Raw genomic sequence first — 9,772 nt, 5'->3', positions numbered from 1 at the left:
TTTAAAAGGATATATCATGCGTGACTTTCAATTGTTTATAGATGTCTAAAAAGGGACATACAGTGCTCCCCATCTAGAGCGGCCCTCTGAACAACAAATCCTCCTTGCAACCAAAATATGCTAATTGTTCTTTTTATACCTTTCTACAACAACTCCCTCCAAACAACAACAAAATTTTCGGCTACCAAAGCGTGCTGTTGCAAAGAGAGAGAGAGAGAGAGAGAGAGAGAGAGAGAGCACTGAATTTTAATACTGTTTAATTATTTATAGATTTCCAGTTTAAATGGTCTTGAATGGTGTGACACCCATCTGTTTAAACAGACACATATAACATGTCTTACATTTATTTATAGATGTTTACAATTAGTTTAAGGTTTAGGAGAAAATTAACAAAACACAGAAATATTTGATAAACGAACAACATCTTTTCCAACATTTTACCTGACCATTACATGTTCAGCCGTACTGTCCCGCACGACAGATACTTAAAATGTTCTGAAAAAGTTGTTCACTTTTGAAAATGAATTCCATTTGTAAGTACATAGAATTAATCAATAAATGAAATCTGCGTCCCACCTAGTTATGTGGAATTTCAACACGTCTACATTATTGCCGATGCATCAAAACAAACATCTGTAACAGTTCTTTGAAAAAGGTGAGTTTTTAAAGACGTCTAACTTTTCGGAAGTGTGGCTATTTTATACAGTCATTTTCCGGAAGTCAATGTTTATATCATTCGACTGACACTCTTTTCGTGGGGTAATATACATGTTTAACATGTTGTTCAAGTTTTCATTTGAAACAACTCTCTCTTTCAATAATTTGGTGTTGTTTGATTACTTTTTTCTCCAAACGTAAGGATCAGCGTTAACGGGACATATATTAAATGTCGTTCAATTGTTCTTTTTTTTTGTTTTTGTTGTTTTTAGGCCCAGATGGTAACCCCGATTATTAAGCCCGTAAAATGGTACAATAGGGGTCGGAGAGCCATCCACCTTTAAGGTATGGGGAGCGTTCGTTTGGGGGAATGTTTGTTATGGGACTCGTTCCATAAAGGCCGGTTCTTGAGCCGCGAGCTAGTTAAATCAGTGGTTACCGACTTCTATCCGCCTGGCGCCTAGCATAATGGTAGGAGTTAGGAGATAATTGGTAAGCACAATAAAAGTGTCTCATAAGCCAAATTGGCTGGCCCTTTCAATAGGAGTGACACTACGGTAGACAAAACCTTTACCTTAACTGAAATGTTAAAAATGTCAAGAATTGCGTGTCGTTCAATTGCTTTTGGATGTCGTGTCTAAGTGGACAGGAATGGCGGGTCTTTCGATTGCTTATGGATGTCTTGTTTAAATGGATATGGTTGGCGTGATGGATGTTTTGTTTAAATAGGCATGGATGGCATGATGGATGTCTTTTTAAATGGACATGTATTGCGTGATGGATGTCTTGTTTAGATGGGCATGGATGGTGTGATGGATGTCTTGTTTAAAATTTAAACAAGACATCCATCACACCATCCATGCCCATCTAAACAAGACATCCATCACGCCATCCTTGTTAAGTTTAAATAGACAAGGATGGCGTGATGGATGTCTTGTTTAGATGGGCATGGATGGTGTGATGGATGTCTTGTTTAAATGGACACGAATGGCGTTATGGATGTCTTGTTTAAATAGACAAGGATGGCGTGATGGATGTCTTCTTTAATTGGGCATGGATGGCGTGATGGATGCCTTGTTTAAATGGACATGGATGACTTGATGGATGACGTTCAAAGGGGAATTGATGGCGTGATGGATATCTTGTTTCAATGGACATGGATGGCGTGATGGATCTCGAAAGATATCTTCGTTAAATAAACAGGGATGTCGTGATGGATGTCTTGTTTAAATGAGCATGAATGGCGTGATGGATGTCTTGTTTAAATGAGCATGAATGGCGTGATGGGTGTCTTGTTTAAATGAGCATGGGTGGCGTGATGGATGTCTGGTTTTAGTTGACATGGATGGCCTGATAAATGTCTTGTTAAAATAGACACGGATGGCGTGATGGATGTCTTGTTTAAATTAGCATAGATTTCGTGATGGATGTCTTGTTTAAATGAGCATGAATGGCGTGATGGATGTCTTGTTTAAATGAGCATGAATGGCGTGATGGATGTCTTGTTTAAATGAGCATGAATACCGTGATTGATGTCTTGTTTAAATGAGCATGGGTGGCGTGATGGATGTCTTGTTTAAATGAGCATGAATGGCGTGATGGATGTCTTGTTTAAATGAGCATAAATGGCGTGATGGATGTCTTGTTTAAATGAGCATGAATGGCGTGATTTATGTCTTGTTTAAATGAGCATGGGTGGCGTGATGGATGTCTTGTTTAAATGAGCATGGGTGGCGTGATTGATGTCTTGTTTAAATGAGCATGAATGGCGTGATTGATGTCTTGTTTAAATGAGCATGAATGGCGTGATGGATGTCTTGTTTAAATGAGCATGAATGGCGTGATGGATGTCTTGTTTAAATGAGCATGGGTGGCGTGGTGGATGTCTTGTTTAAATGAGCATGAACTGCGTGATGGATGTCTTGTTTAAATGAGCATGAATGGCGTGATGGATGTCTTGTTTAAATGAGCATGAATGGCGTGATGGATGTCTTGTTTAAATGAGCATGAATGGCGTGATGGATGTCTTGTTTAAATGAGCATGGGTGGCGTGATGGATGTCTTGTTTAAATGAGCATGAATGGCGTGATGGATGTCTTATTTAAATGAGCATGGGTGGCGTGATGTATGTCTGGTTTCAGTTCACATGGATGGCCTAATAAATGTCTTGTTAAAATAGACATAGATGGCGTGATGGATGTCTTGTTTAAATGAGCATGGATTTCGTGATGGATGTCTTTTTTAAATAGGCATGGATGGCGTGTTGGATATCTTTTGTAAATGGAGATGGATGGCGTGGTGGATGTCGAAAGATGTCTTGTTTCAATGGACATGGATGGCGTCATGGTTATCTTGTTTTATGGGCAAGGATGTCATGATGGATGTCTTGTTCCAACTGACATGGATGGCGTGATGGATGTCTTGTTTAAATTGGCATGAATGGCGTGATAGATGTCATGTTTAAATCGACATTGATGGCGTGACGAATGTCTTGTTTAAATGGGCATTGATGGCGTGTTGGATATCTTGTTTAAGTGGACATGGATGGTGTAATGGAAGTCTTATTTAAATGGGCATGGGTGGCTTGATAGATTTCGAAAGATATCTTCGTTAAATAAACAGGGATGTCGTGATGGATGTCTTGTTTAAATGAGCATGAATGGCGTGATGGATGTCTTGTTTAAATGAGCATGGGTGGCGTGATGGATGTCTGGTTTAAACTGGCATGGATGGCCTGATAAATGTCTTGTTAAAATAGACATGGATGGCGTGATGGATGTCTTGTTTAAATGGACAATGATGGCGTGATTGATGTCTTGTTTAAATGAGCATGGATTGCGTGATGGATGTCTTTTTTAAATATGCATGGATGGCGTGTTGGATATCTTCTATAAATGGACATGGATGGCGTGATGAATGTCGAAAGATGTCTTGTTGCAATGGACGTGAATGGCGTCATCTTGTTTTATGGGCATGGATGGCATATTGGATGTCTTGTTCCAATGGACATGGATGGCGTGATGAATGTCTTGTTTAAATGGGAACGAATCGCGTGATGGATGTCTTGTTTAAACTGGTATAAATGGCGTGATGGATTTCATGTTTAAATCGACATTGATGGCGTGATGAATGTCATGTTTAAATGGGCATTGATGGCGTGTTGGATATCTTGTTTAAATTGACATGGATTGTGTAATGGAAGTCTTGTTTAAATGGGAATGGATGGCGTGATGGATGTCTTTTTTAATTGGGCATGGATGGCATATTGAATGTCCTGTTTATATGGGCATGAAGGGCGTGATTGATGCCTTGTTTAAATGGGAACTGATAGCGTGATGAGTGTCGTGTATAAATGGGCACGGATGGCGTGATGGATGTCTTGCTTAAATGGGCATAAATGGCGTGTTAAATATTTTGTTGAAATGGACATGGATGGCGTGATGTATGTCTTGTTCAAATGAGCATGGATGGCGTGATGTATGTCTTGTGTAAATGGACATGGATGGTGTGATGGATGTCTTGTTTAAATGGACATGCATGGCGTTATGGATGCCTTGTTTAAATGGACATGGATGGCGTGATTGATGTCTTGAATAAACGCGCGTGGATGGCGTGATGGATGTCTTGTTTAAATGGGCATGGATGGCGTGATGGATTCCTTATATTAATGGACATAATTGGCGTGATGAATGTTTTGTTTAAATTAGAACGGATGGCGTGATGAATGTCTTGTTTAAATGGACATGGACGGCGCGATGGCTGTCGAAATATGTCTTGTTTAAATGGGAACTAATGGCGTGATGGATGTCTTTTTAAATAGGCATGGATGGCGTGATGGATGTCGAAAAATGTCTTGTTTCAATGGACATGGATGGCGTCATGGATGTCTTTTTTGATGGGCAAGGATGTCATGACGGATGTCTTGTTCCAATTGACATGGATGGCGTGATGAATGTCTTGTTTAAATGGGAACGGATGGCGTGATGGATGTCTTGTTTAAATTAGCATGAATGGCGTGATAGATGTCATGTTTAAATCGACATTGATGGCATGAAGAATGTCTTGTTTAAATGGGCATTGATGGCGTGTTGGATATCTTGTTTAAATGGACATGGATGGTGTAATGGAAGTCTTGTTTAAATGGGCATGGATGGCGTGATGGATGTCGAAAGATATGTTCGTTAAATAAACAGGGATGTCGTGATGGATGTCTTGTTTAAATGAGCATGAATGGCGTGATGGATGTCTTGTTTAAATGAGCATGGGTGGCGTGATGGATGTCTGGTTTAAATTGGCATGGATTGCCTGATAAATGTCTTGTTAAAATAGACATGGACGGCGTGATGGATGTCTTGTTTAAATGGACAAGGATGGCGTGATGGATGTCTTGTTTAAATGAGTATGGATTGCGTGATGGATGTCTATTTTAAATAGACATGGATGGCGTGTTGGATATCTTTTTTAAATGGACATGGATGGCGTGATGGATGTCGAAAGATGTCTTGTTTCAATGGACATGGATGACGTCATGGATGTCTTGTTTTATGTCATGGATGGCATATTGGATGTATTGTTCCAATGGACATTGATGGCGTGATGAATGTCTTGTTTAAATGGGAACGGATCGCGTGATGGATGTCTTGTTTAAATTGGCTTGAATGGCGTGATGGATGTCCTGTTTAAATCGACGGTGATGGGGTGATGAATGTCTTGTTTAAATGGGCATTGGTGGCGTGTTGGATATCTTGTTTAAATGGACATGGATTGTGTAATGAAAGTCTTGTTTAAATGGGAATGGATGGCGTGATGGATGTCTTGTTTCAGTGGACATGGATGACGTCATGGATTTCTTGTTTTATGAGCAGGGATGGCATATTGGATGTCTTGTTCCAATGGACATGGAAGGCGTGATGAATGTCTTGTTTAAATGGGAACGGATCGCGTGATGAATGTCCTGTTTATATGGGCATGAAGGGCATGATTGATGCCTTGTTTAAATGGGAACTGATAGCGTGATGAGTGTCGTGTATAAATGGGCACGGATGGCGTGATGGATGTTTTGCTTAAATGGGCATGGATGGCGTGTTAGATTTTTTGTTTAAATGGACATGGATGGCGTGATGGATGTCTTGTGTAAATGGACATGGATGGTGTGATGGATGTCTTGTTTAAATGGACATGCATGGCGTGATGGATGCCTTGTTTAAATGGACATGGATGGCGTGATTGATGTCTTGATTAAACGCGCGTGGATGGCGTGATGACTGTCTTGTTTAAATGGGCATGGATGGCGTGTTAGATATTTTGTTTAAATATACATGGAATGCGTGATGGATGTCTTGTGTAAATGGACATGGATGGTGTGATGGATGTCTTGTTTAAATGGACATGCATGGCGTGATGGATGCCTTGTTTAAATGGACATGGATGGCGTGATTGATGTCTTGATTAAACGCGCGTGGATGGCGTGATGGCTGTCTTGTTTAAATGGGCATGGATGGCGTGATGAATTCCTTATGTTAATGGACATAATTGGCGTGATGAATGTCTTGTTTAAATTAGAACGGATGGCGTGATGATAGTCTTGTTTAAATGGACATGGATGGCGTGAAGAATGTCTGGTTTAAATGGACATGGATGGCGTGAAGAATGTCTGGTTTAAATGCGGTTGGATGGCGTGATGGCTGTCTTGTTTAAATGGACATGAATTGCCTGATGGATGTCTTGTTTAAATTGACAAGGATGTGTCAGAATAATTTGTATATCTGATATAATGATAACGTAACACATAAGCACAGATATTGATTGACTTCCTTTTCATGTTGTCATTACTAAAATTATTGTTGAATTGCCGTATATAATAAAATTTGGGTCATTTGTTGGATTGCTGGCTGTCGAAATATGTCTTGTTCAAATGGGAACTGATGGCGTGATGGATGTCATGTTTAAATGGGCATGGATGGCGTAATGGATGTCTTGTTTAAATGAGCATGGATGGCATGATAGATGTCTTGTTTAAATGGGCATGGATGGCGTGATGAATGTCTTGTTCAAATGAGCATGGATGGCGTGATGAATGTCTTGTTTAAATGGACATGGATGGCGTGAAGAATGTCTGGTTTAAATGCGGTTGGATGGCGTGATGGATGTCTTGTTTAAATGGACATGAATTGCGAGATGGATGTCTTGTTTAAATTGACAAGGATGTGTCAGAATAATTTGTATATCTGATATATTGATAACGTAACAGATAAGCACAGATATTGATTGACTTCCTTTTCATGTTGTCATTACTAAAATTATTGTTGAATTGCCGTATATAATAAAATTTGGGTCATTTTTGGCTGATTTGGGTTCATTATGTGGATTGCTGGATCCCAGCTTCGCACATTATGTCATATACAAAAGTTAAAGGGAACCAGATATTTGATAAGTACTCGTTGTAAAACGTTAAAAATAGCACGTCTACTGGGGTGTAAATAGGTAGATGGATGATAGAGATCTCATTCGGTATCCAGCGGTTGAAGAAGACACATCGAGGATTCAACTAATAATTTATCCCAGTACCTTGATAAGGAAATTATTGCAGTTACCCTGTCAGGGCGGATAAATTATTAAAAAGAAGACTTTGGAAGTTCGTAGACTAAAGAAGAGTTGCAGAATTTCAACCAGGTTTCGAGCTATAGGGCCAGCGCATAGAAGTTTCACTTTAAGAGTAGTTAAATGCTATATACGATAGCATATATAGGATGAGCATCGGGAAGCTGAGAGAGAGACCCAGAGTTTGGCAATCTACTGAGATATTAAGAGAGTTCCAGCTTATAGACGGTTCAGCATTACTGGCGAAGTACAGCGAAGGCATCGGGGATATACCTATATGGTAGTAGAATGCTACATATGATCGCATATGGCCTCTTAGCATCCAGGAGTCAGGGCAATCTTACAGAGTTCAGAGGACAGAGGCCGAACATCTATGCGATAGGACTCGAATGTTGTTGATTCAAAGACATTGTCAGACAGGAACTTCAACAAAAAGACCAGTCAAGTATAGAGTCTCCAGCCTATAGAAGTTTGAGCTAATCATTTTCAATTTAAGATTATTAGTTTGAATTATTTAGTGATTTTCCTGATCCCTGAAATTGTCTAGCTCATAATAAGAAATCATTTACGAATCATTGGTACACGAATCATTTAGGCAAGGTAGCCAGAGAAAAATTCTATGTATGAGATATGAGGTCTCACCAGCTCTACGTTTTAACAAAGGACATTCTACATCGTTTGTCAGCTAGTCTAAGACATAGTCACCTTAGCGATTGGACCCAAACCATTGTTAAAGACACTAAAGGCGTAGGCACTTCCCAGGGTCATATATCTCGTATCCTGACAGGATGGCGTGATGGAAGTCGTGTTTAAATGGGAACGGATGGCGTGATAAATGTATTATTTAAATGGGCATTGATAGCGTGATGAATAAACTGGGATGACGTGATGTTTATCTTGATTAAATGGACAAGGTTGGCGTGATGGATGTCTTGTTTCAATGGACATGGTTGGCGTGATGGATGTCTTGCTTAAATTGGCATGAACTGCGTAATGGATGTCTTGTTTAAATGGATGTGGATGACGTGAGTGATGTCTTGTTTAAATTGGCATGATGGATATCTTGTTTTTAAAGGACATGGATGGCGTGATGGATGTCGAAAGATAACTTGCTTAAATGGACATGGTTGGCGTGATAGATGTCTTGCTTTATGGGCATTGATGGCGTGATATACCGTATTTTCCGGACAATAGGCCGCTGCACCGTATTGGTCGCAGCCGTATATTTTAACTATCAGAAATAAAATTTAATGTGTAGGCCGCGGTCTATACACCACTTTGCGGCGAACATGACTATGTCGTATTTTATAAAGACTGTCCTCGATAAATAAGTGATTGAAATCGGTTGGAATTACAGGTAATCACACTTGCTAATCCTTCAAATGCAGTGAACTGTTAAGTCCGAATGTAAGTTTCTTGAGCTGTTTTCAAAGGCCCTCCCGGCAAAATTGTCCATTCTGTACATTTTTATAAATTACATGATTCTATCGGCTTTCAAAATGCAAGTAAAAAATTAAAACAGTTGCATAGAAGGCCCATTTAGAATAAATAAATTTATGTATAGGCCGCTTCGATGCATAGGCCGCATCCCCTGAAAATATCACTTTTTAAACGTACAGGCCGCGGCCTATTGTCCGGAAAATATGGTATATTTTGATTAAATGAACATGGATGGCTTGATGGATGTCTTATTTAAATTGGAATGGATGGAATAATGGATGTCTGGTTTAAATGGGAACTGATGGCGTGATGAATGTCTTGTATAAATGAACATTGATTGCGTGATTGATGTCCGGATTAAATGTGCATTGATGGCGTGTTGGGTATCTTGTTCAAATGGACATGGATGGCGTGATGGATGTCTTGATTAAATGAACATAGATGGCGTTACGGATGTCTTGTTTAAATGGGCATGGGTTGCATACTGGATGGCTTGTTCAAATGGACATGGATAACGTGGTGGATGTTTTGATTAAAAGGACATGAATGGCGTGATAGATGTCTTGTTCAAATGGGCATGGGTGGCATAATGGAAGTCTTGTTTAAATGGGCATGAATGGCGTGATTGATGTCTTGTTTAAATGATCATGGATGGTGTGATGGATGTCTTTTTTAAATGTGCATAGATGGCGTGATGGATGTCTTGTTTAAATTGGCATTGATGTCGTGATGGATATTTTGTTTAAATGGACATGGATGGCGTGATGGACGTCTTCTTTCTTCTTTACATGAACATGAATGTCGTGATGGATGTCTTGTATAAATGAGCCTGAATGGCGTGATAGATGTCTTGTGTAAATGTGAAGTGATGTCGTGATTTATGTCTTTGTTTAAATAGACATGAATGGCGTGATGCATGTCTTGTTTAAATAGGCATGGATGACGTGTAGGATATCTTGTTTAAATGGACATGGATGGTGTGATGGAAGTCTTGTGTTAATGGACATTGATGGTGTGATGGATGTCTTGCTTAAATGGACATGGATGGCATGATTGATGTCTTCTTTAAATGGGA

This window comes from Mercenaria mercenaria, chromosome 16 (assembly GCF_021730395.1).
Source record: "Mercenaria mercenaria strain notata chromosome 16, MADL_Memer_1, whole genome shotgun sequence".
In the NCBI taxonomy this organism is placed as follows: Eukaryota; Metazoa; Mollusca; class Bivalvia; order Venerida; family Veneridae; genus Mercenaria; species Mercenaria mercenaria.
The sequence above is the reverse complement of the archived record's forward strand: the minus strand, read 5'-3'. Positions refer to the sequence as shown.